The sequence below is a fragment of the Gekko japonicus genome, unplaced genomic scaffold (assembly GCF_001447785.1).
Source record: "Gekko japonicus isolate JY-2015 unplaced genomic scaffold, Gekko_japonicus_V1.1 scaffold1566, whole genome shotgun sequence".
NCBI classification, from domain to species: domain Eukaryota; kingdom Metazoa; phylum Chordata; class Lepidosauria; order Squamata; family Gekkonidae; genus Gekko; species Gekko japonicus.
Window position 1 is genome coordinate 435,188 of NW_015168698.1, and position 14,217 is coordinate 449,404.

Sequence of the window (14,217 nt, forward strand, 5' to 3'; positions counted from 1 at the left end):
TGGAAAAACAAAACAATAGGGATATCCTCTAAGATTAGAAGTGTTAAAATGTTCTGGGTACCAAAAATATTGTACTTACTCCAAACACTACCAGTGGGAGCAATGGAAAATAAAATTACTCAGTGGAACAGATTATTAAAAGAGTGGATTTTCGGCAACAAAAAATGTAGGTTTCATAAAGGGATAGTATACAGCCATAAATCAGAACTGGGATGGGGAGTTCCAGACTTAAATAGGTACTATGAGGCATTCCAACTTAAATCATTACTGGAATTAAGTGAGGAAAAAGAACTGAAATGGGTTAGATTTGAGGATGAGATTAATAACAATATAGGAAGATTAGGTATGTTTCACAAAGTTAAGGCTAATGACCTAAAATTAACAATAGGCCCTAGAAGATCAACATTAGAAGTCTGGAGGAAGTGGCAACCGTATTGGCTAAGGAGACCCTCTAGATGGGCGCCATTGGAAACTATCATAGAAAAGGAGCAAGAAATCAAATGGTGGGAAATTTTAAGGTCTAAAGGATATCATAGAGTGGAGGATTTGTTTAGAGGGAAAATCCTCAAGTCACTCCAAGAAGTAACAGAGGAGATAGGTAAACAATACTGGTTAAAAATAGCAGGTCTCTATAAGGCTATAAAGGAGATCAATGAAAAAGAAGACATGTGGATAGACGAACCAATGGAAGAAATATATAAAGAAATGGTTGCGAAGAAACAAGGTCTAGTAGGGAAAATGTATAAAAAGATGATATTAAATAAAGATAAAATGATAGAATTTTTACAAAAAGTGTGGAGTAGAGAAGGAAGGATAACAGAGAGGATGGCAGGTAAAATTATGAGAGGAATAGACAAAATTAAGGTATTTAGATTCAAAGAATTGGAATATAAATTTCTCACGAAATGGTATAAGACACCGGCTCAACTGGCTAACATGTTCCCAGGATCAAGTTCACTTTGCTGGCACTGTAGGCAATCTAAAGGCTGGTATGCACACATGTGGTGGGAGTGTAGTGAAGTAAGGATATTTTGGTTGGAAATTACTAAAGCTATAAGGAAGGTAGCTAAAATAAATTTAAATATAGATTTCAATTTAATGCTGACAAGCACAATGGGAAACTCAAGTGTGGATAAGGAAGACCAAGCCCTAGTTAAGGCTATGATATTGGCGGGGAAAGCAGCTATAGCTTGGGGCTGGAAGGATAAAAGTAAGTGGACAGTGGAAATCTGGCACAGCTATCTGTTTGATTTCATACAGTCAGACATCGCGGCAGTCCTACGCAAGGAGGCATCCTGGGAAGGGAAATCCGCAGAAATTTGGAAAAGGTGGAAGACCTATCTGGAGTGGATATCCAAGGAGGGAAAGGAAGACATTCGGTGGAAGATTTTGACTTTGTGCCTGTGGCTGGAGAGAAAAGACTAAGGACTACACGAAGATAGGGAAGGGAGGAGGGAGGGAAGGGGAGGAAAAATTGTAAGACGCTAAAAAACTTGGAATGTAAAAGCATTGGATAAAACAAATAAAAATTAATTTATATATATAAAAAAGGAATGGTCAATGAGCAGCTCATGGACAGATACAGAACATGGTTTTGTTCAGCCTTGGAATCCTCTTGGCTGCCCCTTTTATCTTTGGTACAAGGAAACATAAGCATGAAAATGCAATGAGTTACCTCTTTGACTGGATATGTGGTATTCCACATTGGTTTTGGCTTTGCGAATTGATACCACTTTTTTCTTAGTCGTCCCATGATAATTACCTCCACCATTTAGGGAATCAGTGTGCAGTTAAGCAAAGGAGCTAACCCCCCAGGGTTAAATTTGTTCAATTTGACATCCCCACATACTACTCCCTGACATCACTGGATTCCACCCCTAACATCATCAGGCCCTTCTCAATGAGTCTCATGGTTTGGAATGATGTGGACTTGGCAACATTACTTCCCATCAGTGTACTCATGCTCCTTCAGCATAAGATGTGTGGCCATAGGCCTGAAAACACAGGTTTTTCACATTCAAGTAACCTCTTGTTGCTGAAGTCGTCATGTGGTGAACATGTACATATGAACTCAGAATTCAAACCTGAGCTTCAAAGGGCTAATAAAAAAATTGAAACATTAGAAAGATGCATGTCTGGGATTTGCCTGAAGTCCTACCACATTATAAACTGGAGGGTACAATCTCTACTGAAGTTACCAAATCTGTTTCAAGAATAGAGCAACCCAAGACACATCTGTCTGACAGAGAGCAATGAGGTGCAGCCAGAGAAAGAGGTCCTTTTCTACATAAAGATATATAAAGATATACTTTATATGGTTCAGTATCTTGTACAGCTTTCTAACACAAAGGATGTTCCCTTCAAAGTAGAGGACAGCTGGTAGCCCCGAGGGCCAAGCCTAGTTCAACAGCCAAGCAAATAGTGACAGATCTGTGTAGGGGCTGGTGAAGTGGAGGCTGAGGCCAGCTGAACAGCTGGTGTGCAGAGAACTGGGATGATTTGGTGAATGGATTGCTTCAGGAAGTACACAGGGCGTATAATATTTGATGCCACAAACTTTGTAAACTGCTGCCACTGGAGAGTGAGGTGTGGAACAAACAAACTTTCTTTTACACTGTATAACCCTGCTGACCTGGTTTTTAGATCTCTGCTGGTTTTCCCCAGAACTTGCTCATACTTGTTGGATCCTCACATGATCAGTACAGAGAACACTTGTTCAAGAGGACGACTCAAAACAGCTCCAGCAAAACTCCCAATCTGATCCTGTCAGTATTTTATGATTGTGCCTGAAATTAGATCATCATCCTGCACTCTGGTCTTGAAGGCACTCAGTCTTTATCGAACTGCCCCAAAATGGAGGGGGGACCTGAGGAGCATGGCTTTGATAACCACTCCATTGGAAAAGTTTGTGATTTTCAAAGTGTTTTTTGCTGAGGAATCTTTGAGTTTTGAAGTAATGTGGAAAAGTTGGATCAATAGATGGAGCACAACAAAAGGGGGGGGGTTCCAAAACATTACAGAACCATGATACATTCTGAGCATGAGGTTATTCCTTTGGAGAGCAAAATTTTGTCAAGAACAATCTTCTGCTCTCTAAGCACGTAGATGCTTGGAAGAATACTGTGAAGGAGAGCCCAGTACTACCACTCCAAGGCTGTTACCACCTATGAAGTATGAAGGTTTTTTTTTCAAGGAAGCATATTGAAATGTGCAGCCTATTGTCCTATGAACTAAAATGGTACAGTCCAGGAAAAGTTTTAGTGCTTTATTCTACTACTTATACAACTTGAGTCACTTTGTTCCCGTACAGGACGGGTGGTTAAACTCACTTGGTTTTGTGCCCATGTGTAGTATAGAATGTAAGTTTGGGGACAGGGTTGAACCAGGATTTAAGGTCTAGTGTGGAAAGGACCAATGTAATCCTGGCAGGTTCTATTTGTATCTCAACAATCAGGCTGTCTTACATGGTGGTATAATATTTTTTAAGATGAAAAAGAAATGTATATCCTTAAATCTAGAAAGAACAGATTGCTTGTTCTTGTGTTGAAAATGCAGAAAATATGGCTCTTGGCTAGAGGTTGCTATGGAAATGGGTTCTAATTTGAGTTCAACAAATATTTGGGAACTTGTTTCATCAATAAATATGTTTCTAGACTTTTTCAAATCCAAAATATATCAACCATAGTTTTCCAGAGGAAAGTTTGATACATTGCTGGTGTAATTTTACTAACCTGTAAGATCCCAGTTTATTCATATTTATTTATTCTAATATATTTCTAACTCCAAAAAGCTCAGAGCAGCTTTTAACCCTAAAAATTCCATATGTAACAAACAATTATCCATTTAAGTCTGTTGTCTTAAAAAGGTGTGACTCTGCTTTGGATTGCAGTTTAAATGAATCAATATAAAGCCAACATTCTGCCCAAGGGTGTTCTCAAAAGTTCTGTCTTGCACCATTTTCTGAAGAGGAGGGGCCATGGCTCAGTGGTAGGGCATCTGTGTTGCATGGCAAAGGTCCCAGATCCAGTCCTTGGCATCTCCAAATGAAAAGGTGGTAGGTGATGTGAAAGACCTTGACTGAGACCCTAGAGATTTTATGCCAGGCAGGAGAGACAATGCTGAACTTGACAGATTTACTCTGTATACAACAGCCTAATGTGTTCTTTGAATAGTGTGCTCCATCCCTGCTCTAGATGCTATAGTCTGCTTCCTTTGAGTGTCCTACTTATATCCTTAAGATGCCTTCCTCCTGTTTTTCCCTGACATCAAGGCCCATCACTCTCCCTTTCTAGTTCCATGTTGCCCACTGACCATCTAGCTGTTTCACTTTCAGGTGCTGTTGGCCACAGCCAACGTAGAGAGGGGTTTTGGAGGAGCAGGCAGTAGCTCAGTTCACAAATTACAGTGAACATGCATGCAGTCCATGTACAGTGTAACACACACCCCCTTTGGACACACACCATAATGTGGTGAGGGGGGTTTTGTGTGTCAGTGAAACTGAGAGCAATACCATAAGGCTAAACTCCTAGCAGAGTCACTAAAGGAGGAATGGTCACAGCTGAAACACCAGACTAAGATGCATCCACCCCTTCAGGAATCAACAGGCACATGAGCAGAAGAGAACAGACAGTTCCAATAGTGATAGGGGCTGAGGAATCCTTAAAGGTAGCTACTGGGCAGCAGCAGGTGGAAAGTAACACTGGTGGAGGATCTATCCTAGGCAATGGCAGTGACACTTCAACCAGCCCTCCTTAGTACTGCACAGAAGAAGGCAATGGTAAACTACTCCTGATCATCTCATACCTTGAAATGCCTATGATGATTTAAAGGGCCCCACAAGTCAGAAGTGACTTGAAACAATGCCTGCATGTGCACGCACGCACACACACAGAATGTACACTTGATTTTTCTTTATTCATGTGTTTCGTAATTCTCATGTTACATTCAACACATTTGCAATTGAATGCAAAATTGAAAGACAACATTTACCCAGATACTGATCCCCAATTTTGCTTGTAAAATGAATGTGCATTGGCATCTTCTTACAAACAAGCTATATACAGGTTGTGTGTGCTTTCAGTGTAACCTGAACAGGGCTAGTGTTGGAGAAGGACTGTCATGTGAGCAGCTCGATCCATTTAGGCAATTTGAACTCACAGGGATGCTAGTGCATGCTGATCAGAGTTCATGGACCACTTCTCTTTTTTCCCTGCTTCCTCTTGAAGTTATTTCCCTCTGCCTGTAAGTTAGACCTTCTATCCTGAAAGTCTCTCTGCTGTTGAAAAGCCTACAGTTAGTCAATGCTTTTTACAAGTCCAATTGTTGCAGTAAACTTTATTGAAAGCAACTCTGAGTGCATGGGACTGGATTACTTCTCCACATCTGCTAATGGGCAGAAGGCAGCTGTTGTGTTCTTAATGCTAGGTATCAAAACAAGGAGGCAGTGTGGTTTCAAACAGGAGCATAATTTAATAAGTACAACTTCCTTTTCCTACCCACACCAAGTCCTTTAGTGGACTAGCGCAGTCTAAAACACTGACCTGCATGTAAGTAATGGAGTTGTCAATCCATCCTGCTCCATCCCATCAAGACCAAGGCCAGTGGAAGATACCCTGCCAATGGGTTCCCGAAACATGGAGCCATTGCAGAGTGCATCTTTCTTTTCCCCCTTTCCAGTCAACCAGATTGGACTACCAGGCAGGTTTTGTCCACACTAATATTTTCTACCTTTATAGGGTGTTGTTTTCTTCTTCTTGGTTCTTCTGGAGTGCGGCATCTTTCCTGTCTTTTCATCACCCCAGATCTGTCAGAGAGTTTCTTCTGTATTCTTGTGTTATACAACAGAAAAGCCTGAAATCCATGAAAGGGACAGATAGCAAAATCCCCTGCTGTGTGGGTGGGCAATTCATTTCTTTCTCTCTCATGTTGCTCCAATTAATGTTTCTCCATCTCTGTCTAAAATCTGTCAATCCCTATTTATAGCAGCCAACAGAATAAGTGCATTTGCTGAAGCCAGTCTGTGGAAAAATAAAATCAGGCTTAGCAACCCAGCTGTATCTGGGGGTACGGAGAAGAGAGATGAGGTGCCCTGATCTGTTCTAAAGGACTGTGACTCCCCTATGAGAATTCTTCCTGGGCAGGAGATCCATTGTTCACACCACAATGGAAGGACCATGACTATGGCAGTGTCATGGGGGGGATGTGTTCAGTATTTCACCACCATCTTTGCAGGGTACTTGATAAGGGAGCACGTGAAGAGAAAGACAGAGGTTTCTTTTTCCTATCTCAAAATACTAGAACATCTAAGTTGCTAATGAAGTCCATGGGCAGCAGTGTTCCCTCTAAGCTGAGTTAGTGTGAGCTAGCTCACAGTTTTTTAGCCTCCGGCTCACACCTTTTTGTCTTAGCTCAGGAAAGATGGCTCCAGAGCAAACTAATTTATGCAGTGGCCAAATTGCTCACTCACAACTTTAATGCCAGTAGCTCACAAAGTAGAATTTTTGCTCACAAGACTCCACAGCTTAGAGGGAACATTGATGGGCAGTAGATTCAGCATGGAAAAATGGAAGGTGCTTCTTCACTTAATTAATTGTTTTGTGGTACTGACCACCACAGGAAGCTATGATGGCGACACGTTCAAATGACTTTCAAAAGAAACTATACAAATTAATGGAGGAGAGGCCTCCAGTTGGGGCCTGGAGATCTCACTATTACAACCAATCTCCATACAATAGAGATCAGTTTCCCTGGAGAAAATGGAGGGTGGACTGTGTGGCCTTGTACTCTTCTGAGGTCCTCCCCTCCCCAGGCTCCACCCCCACAATCTCCAGGTGTTTCACAACCTAGAGCTGGCAACCCTAAAAGGTCTATCAAGTGATATTAACCATGACAGCTACATGTCTTATGTTCAGAGGCAGTATTCCTCTGAGCATCAATTTCTTCTGGGGGAGGGAAACAACAGCAGAGAGAGGCTTCGGCTTCTGTGCCTCTGCTTGTGGACCTTCCGTGGCATCTGGAAACAGGATGCCAAATTAGATGGACTCAGCCAGCCAAACTGTTCTTTTGTATAAGTGCCCCCTGACTTCATTATAGATCACTGCCAGCATTAAAGCATAGTGAAGCACATCGATGTATTGTGGTAATTTGTCAGCCAGGAAAGCTATTGTCTTCCTTTACCACAAGACACGGGCTGGCTAGGCAAATAGGCAGTTTGGTGAAGCATGTGAGGAGAACTTGAGGAGAGGGCCAGCACATTGGTCTGTACTGCCAAGGTCGGTTAACCAGCTTGCCTGGAATGGTCCGTTTGGGCAAATGTGTGTTGTGTTGTGTTTTTGTCTTGAGAACCCACTGTACTACTACTCATTAAAATTCCACACTGCTGTCTCCAAATATACAAAGGGAGGAGAGAGACATGGGAAAGACAAATAGATAAGACGGCGGGGGGGGGGAGAGAAAACTCGGATTTCCCCTCATCCACTCACTACCCAAAAAAAAAAACCCAGGAAAAAAAAAGGAACTGGCATTCTCTTTAGAGTAATTAGAATCTGGCCATATTGCATAGAGATAAGATTCACATAAACATCTGAGAGAGGCCTGTCAGCCAGATGCTGGTATCCAGGCATCATTAATGTCGTTGTGGTTTCCCCTACGGTGCCATAATTAATCGCTGTCAACACCACGGTCACAATTAACAGTGAGCTTGTTCCAACAAATTTTCTACAGGTGCAGCGGCCATCTGTGTCCGAGCGGAGACTAAATGGAGTCATTTGTCGCCCTCAAACCACTTCATTAGAGGCTCCTCCAGAGGCAGCCTGACTGTGAGGCGTAGCAGTGGATTGTGGTTGCCTCTAAGGATAGGGGAGGGGGAGTCAGACAGGTCTGGCCTGTGAGGTACTGTCCCCTGGGGAGTTTTTTCTCCAAATGCCTCACTGACAAGAGACGGGTGGCACTGGGAGAGTCCAGTGCTGACTCCTGACTTACCGGGGCACAGCAAGCAGGTCTGTCAAGGTCAGTATTGTCTACGCTGACTGGCAGTGGCTCTCCAGGGATCTTTCACATCACCTACCACTGGTGATTGAACCTGGAACCTGCTGCATGCTAAGCAGATGCTGTAAGCCCCGAGCCATAGAGCCTTCTTAATTCGCAGCTTCTGTTGAACCCTGGGTGAAAATCAGGAATCCCGATTAGGCAATATGGGAAGCTAGCTTCAAGATCTACTATATCTAGTAGACTGGCATTATGAAAAGCTTGCCAGCGATGTAGTGTGGCTGGAATTAGAAGTCCCCCTCCCCACCTCTTTTTGTTTTTGACTGAATGAGAACAGGGGAAATGAGGTGGTGAAGGAGGAGGAGGAGGAGGAGGAGGAGGAGGAGGTGGTGATGGCAGAGATGGTGACTTCGTGGGAAGTGGCTGCTGGTACATCTCTGTCTAAAAGCTAGAACTTTTATCTCTCTGAAGTACTTTTTAAAAAATACGGGGGGGGGGGTTGATGGGGTTTTTTACATGGGGAACCATTGAAAATGTGTCTCTCCCTTCCTGAAATGGAACAGCCAATGATGCCGCCTCAGATTTTACCACCTCTTTCTGCTACTGGTATAGCTCAGGCCTCAGCAACTAGCAGTGCAGTCCTATGTAGAGTTACACCCAGGGGTCATTACATAGAAAAATAGGTGCAGGAGCTCATTAGCATAGTTTATTAGCATAACTTATTTGCATATGCCACACCCCCTGACATCACTGGAAGTGTGTCAGTAGGCAACACCCACTGCCCAGGCTCCACTGGACTGTTTTGGATTGCTAACTATTGGGGGGGGGGGGAGCAGATGTGCCCTTCCAGAGGAGGAGGACATGCAGATCTGTCCTCACAGAGGAGGGAGAGCTTGTACCTGAATAAAACCCGGTCTTAAAGGTGCCACTGAACTGTTTTAGATTGCTAGCTATGGGGGGGGGAATGTGCAGATCCGCCCTCAGAGAGGAAGGAGAGCTTGTACCTGAAGGCGGGCGGGGTGACTCAGCAACTTACCTGGCTGCTTCTTGCTCCTCGTGGCCCAACGGAGAGCTGCTGGGAGCAGGGGGTGGGGCTTGATGCATGTGCCCGCCCCCTGAGCTCATTACTGCCGGAGCTCCGCTCCTGTGTGCTCCTGCAGGAAATGACCCCTGGTTACACCTCTCTAAGCCCATTGAAGACAATAAGCTTACAAAGGTGTGACTGTGCTTACACAGGGTCGCCGGCTCTGGGTCAGTAAATACCTGGAGATTTGGGGGGTGGGGTGGAACCTGGGGAGAGCAGGGTTGGGGGAAGGGAGGAAACCTCAGCAGGGTATAATGCCATAGATTACACCCTCCAAAGCAACCATTTTCTCTAGGGGAACTGATCTCTGTAGTCTGGAGATCAGTTGTGATTCCAGGAGATGTCCAGGTGCTACCTGGAGGCTGAAAACTGTACTACTTAGCATGGCACTGTACTCCGTCTGGTTATGGAATTCCTTTTCCTTCTTCTTGCTCTGCCTTGCCTCATCTGCACAGTATGAGTATGAGTCCTCCTTAAGTGATGCCATGTGATGGCTGTATCACGACTGTGAGTGGGGTTTCTTCCACACAGAGGCTTCACTCTAGTTTGGCATCCAAACTGAAGCAGATTTTTTTGGAATGTTGTCCCCTAATGGTCCACTTTTTGGGTTTTCTCCTGCTTTGCTACAGTCTTTCCCAAGCCTGACTTGATATGATCTTTTTGAAAAGACCACAGTCAAAGCACCTTTGTACATCATGGCACATGGATGGGAAGCCCTACCCACATTTTCACCATTTTCCTTATCAGAGCCCTAGGGCTGCCATTTCCACACATACCCTATAACACCACAGGGCTTTTAAAAACACTGGTAATTGCTAGATCACTGTAGTGCAATAACATTATAGCCATCTATTGCCACCATCTACTAGTTCCTCTGAATTTTGGAAGTCTAGTCCTTTTCATGCCGAGGTATAATGGAAAGGGGGTATCTCCAGGGGTAATTTCCTGCGGGAGCGCACCAGGAGCGGAGGTCCAGCAGTAAGGAGCCCAGGGGGCGAGCACATGCAACAAGCCCCGCCCCCTTTCCCCAGCAGCCCTCAGTTGGGCCACGAGGAGCAAGCAGCAGCCAGGTAAGTTGCAGAGCCCCCCCCCCGACCCGCCTTCAGGGACAAGCTCTCCCTCCTCTGTGAGGGCAGATCTGTGCATTCCCCCCCCCCAACAGCTAGCAATCCAAAACAGTCCAGTGGAGCCTGAGTGGTGGGTGTTGCCTTCTGACACACTTCCAGTGATGTCAGGGGGTGCGGCATCTGCAAATAAGTTATGCTAATAAGTTATGCTAATGAGCTCCTGCACCTCTTTTTCTACAAAATGACCCCTGGACTATCTCCATAATGCCTTATAATGAAAATGGTTAGAGACTTTCTTTTTTTAAAAAAATGGAAGCTGGGAATTCAAAGGAACTGATAGATCATGGCAATGGTCATGTGTTATAGCAATCTAGCAAAAAATCCTGAAAAGCCTTTTGGAGGAGGAGGAGGAGATTGGATTTATACCCCGCCCTTCACTACCCAAAGGTGTCTCAGAGCGGCTTACAAACTCCTTTCCCTTCCCCTCCCCACAACAGACACCCTGTGAGGTGGGTGGGGCTGAGACAACTCTGACACAAACTGCTCTTTTTCAAGGACAGCTGTGCCAGAGCTTGTGACTGACCCAAGGTCACATCAGCAGGTGCAAGTGGAGGAGTGGGGAATCAAACCTGGTTCTCCCAGATTAGAGTCCGCGCACTTAACCACTACACCAAACTGGATACGGGGATGGATAAGGCAAGGAAAGTGTGAGGGAAAACTGCCCTGGGGACACTCCATTACCACTGTGAATGCCTCTTCATTTGTAGCAGCAATGAAAGCTATGAGAGCTACATGTCATGTCTTTGGAAGCAGCCCATGTGTCCAGAGACTGTGCCCACGCATCAGAAATGGGGAAAAGGAGAAAGATAATGGGGGAAAGCAAACAAACAAACAGGTTGCTCCTCTTTTTTATTTCCATGAGGGTAACAAAGCCAGTGCTTTCATCCTTGTGTTGTCATTGCCTGTTTTGTTCAATGGAAGCCCAGGAGTCTTTGGTTCTTTCCTGGACTTTAATGTTTAGCATTACATTGCTGTGCGTACCTAGCATAATACGGATCAACTGCGACCTCTGCTGGAAGCACGAAAATAATCTCAAAAAAGTAATAGCAACTACTGCTGACAAGTTGATACATTGAACCTCACAGGTTGACACGGATCAGGTTTCTTGTGTTCTGTCTGTCTGTCTGTCTGTCTGTCTGTCTAGTTTACGTATCTATGCCCTCCCCAAGGGGGACCCAAAGTGGTTTATGTTGTTCTCCTCTCCTGCCCAGAAGGTTGGCCAGGCAGTCCAGAACTGGGATGTAATTTTTAAGGATGACATCTGAAATGTCTTTTAATTGGTCTTCTTCAGTTTGTCATTCTATTTTGATATATTTGAATTGTTAATGTTCTGTGCATTCTTTCCTGGCTTTGTGCCTCTGTTGTACATCGCCCAGAGCCTGGCACAAGCTTGGATGGAACAATTAAGAAATCAAATAAATAAATAATATAATAACAACAACAACAACAACGATAAGAGCAGCAACAACAACATTCCATTTTTTCCTTACAGCAACCCTGTGAGGTAGTTTAGGCTTAATGTCTGTGACTAGCCCAAGGTCACCCAGTGAGTTTCCAGGCAGACTGAGGATTTGAACTAGGGTTGTCCAAATCCTAACCCCACAGTCTAACCACTGCTCCTTGATGCTATTTACCCATAGATATGGGGCACTGTTCTCTCCTGAACAAACGTGTTCCTTGAGCAGCTCCCGGTCTTTTCAGTGAGATTCACACAGGAGAACCTCCCAAGGGGATGCTGCTCTAGGTTCTGTTCTAACAACAAATACAGAGATAATACAAAGGATTCCATCTCTGGCTTGCTTTCTTTCATCTCCCTCCTCTGTCTTCGTTTTACAAAAGCTTTGTTTTCCTTGATTTGGAATGGATATTTTCTTGGAAAAGGAAGGAAACTCCAGCTGCATCTGTCGTAGTGTATAATGCATGAGACAACATTGTACATCCCACACCTCTGGTAATGTGTGTATGTGCTGATCTCCCATGACCTATTCTCTTTTAATCCAGGAGGCTTGGTTGATCATTTGCAGGCTGCTGTTCCTTTTGCCTGAGGAATGTTTCTTGAGTTTTGTATAGGGTTGCAGAGTTTCTCTCTTTCTCTCTCTCTCTCTTTGCTTTGTGATTATTTACTTTCGTGAATAAAACTAGGAGTCTAATCAGACGGCTCTTTAGATCCACACAAGGCATGATTGCCTCATGGATCTAAAGGTAATGTCCAGACTCAAACATCTGGGAAATGTCCCTCTTCTGTGGGCATCCCATTTTGCCATGCTTCGGAGCCGTACTTAAAAGATAGCACTTTAAATCCGGGGTTTTTGGTTACCTGTGGGACAACTGCGGACTTTCACCAGTCTGATCAGTCCACCAGCGCGCGATCCTCCCGTTGGGGTGGTCTGACGTTAGCATCTTGAGTGGGCGCCATTTTAAAAAATCTCTACACATGCGTGGAGCAACAAGGATGTACTGTCATGTCTATGCACATGCACAAAAGTATTATGTAAAAAAACCACCACACGCCTCCTTCAACAAGGACGTGCTGTGATGCCTACGCGCAAGTGCAAAAAGTTTTTTTAAAAAAAACCCCCACTGCGCATGCCTCCTTTAGTAAACGCCATCTAGACAATCTACAATGGAGGCAGCACGTGGTAAGGTGATTCACCAGGGGGATGTCTGGTCGTGCCACAATGGATTAAAAAGATTGGGATAAAATTCAAGATGGCATAATCACAGGATTAGCTGCCCGTCTGAATGCACCCTGTTACTAACAAGCCAGAATTCTAGGATGGGTCAAATGCCATTTCTGCCTTGCAATTCATAGCTTGCATCCTCCATGGATTGCTTGAGCATTCTCCCCCCACCCCCCCAGCCACAGGTCTTAATATGCACTGTGTGTTTTCAAGGGCTTGGCCCTGTGATCTGCCATGTGGCCTACCACCCATTACCTTTTTCTGCCTATTAGATATTGTTATCAGCAATGGTGTCAAAGTTGATGGGCAATAGATTCAGGAGAGGCAAAAGGAAGTCCTTCATACAGCACATAATTTAATTTGTAGAACTCACTGCTGCAAGACGTAGCAGTAATGTCTGCTAGCTTTGATGGCTTTAAAAGTTAATTAAACAGACCCATGGAGGATAGGTCCATCAGTGGTGATGAGGTAAGATGGCTCAATGTGTGTGTAAAGTGTGTAAAGTGCTGTCAAGTCACAGCTGACTTATGGTGACCCCAGCAAGGGGCTTTCAAGGCAAGTGAGAAGAAGTGGTTGGCCTTACGATGGCTAAAGCGAATTTTCATAGTGGGAAGCAAATCTGTCACTGAATATGAGTTCTTCAAAGGCAAGAACAGAGGTAGATGTGTGCTCCTGCTTCCAACCTTTTTGGAGAATCTGGTTGACCACTATGGGAAACAGGGTGCTAGACACTACATGGACCTTTGGTCTGACCCAGCAGGGCTCTTTTTATATTCTTATTTCTAAGTTGCAATTGGAGGGAGGAGGAATTTGGGGCTTGCTATCTTTGGTTTTAGCTGGGGATGTTTTAATTATTATTGTAAGCCTCCTTGAACCAAGAAGAAAGGCAGGATATAAATGTTATAGAAAATAAATAAATATCCTTTTCATTATCTTATCTTGCCCTTCCTCCAAGGAATTCAGGGTTGTGCACACTGTTTGCCATTTTATCTCACAACGTTCTTGTGAGTGAATTTAAGGTGCAAGAGAAAGGTGACCATGAGCTTCATGGATGAATGGGGCTTTGAACCTGTATCTTCCCACTTGACATATCCTACACTGGCACTCCATGACCATCACCCTAAGTGAAACTGTCTTTGAAACTGCTATTTTTGGAAGTAATCTCCCTTTGTTAATGCAGAACATAAGGCATGCATTGGAGATTGGTTGTTCGCTCTCCTTCCTTAAAGATGAAATAATACCTTAGCGTTCTTGCTCCTGAACCAGATTCTGAGCATCAGAAGTGCCATCAAGCCCCAATAAATTATAAAATGAGTGTTTAGGGCTTAAATTATTAACC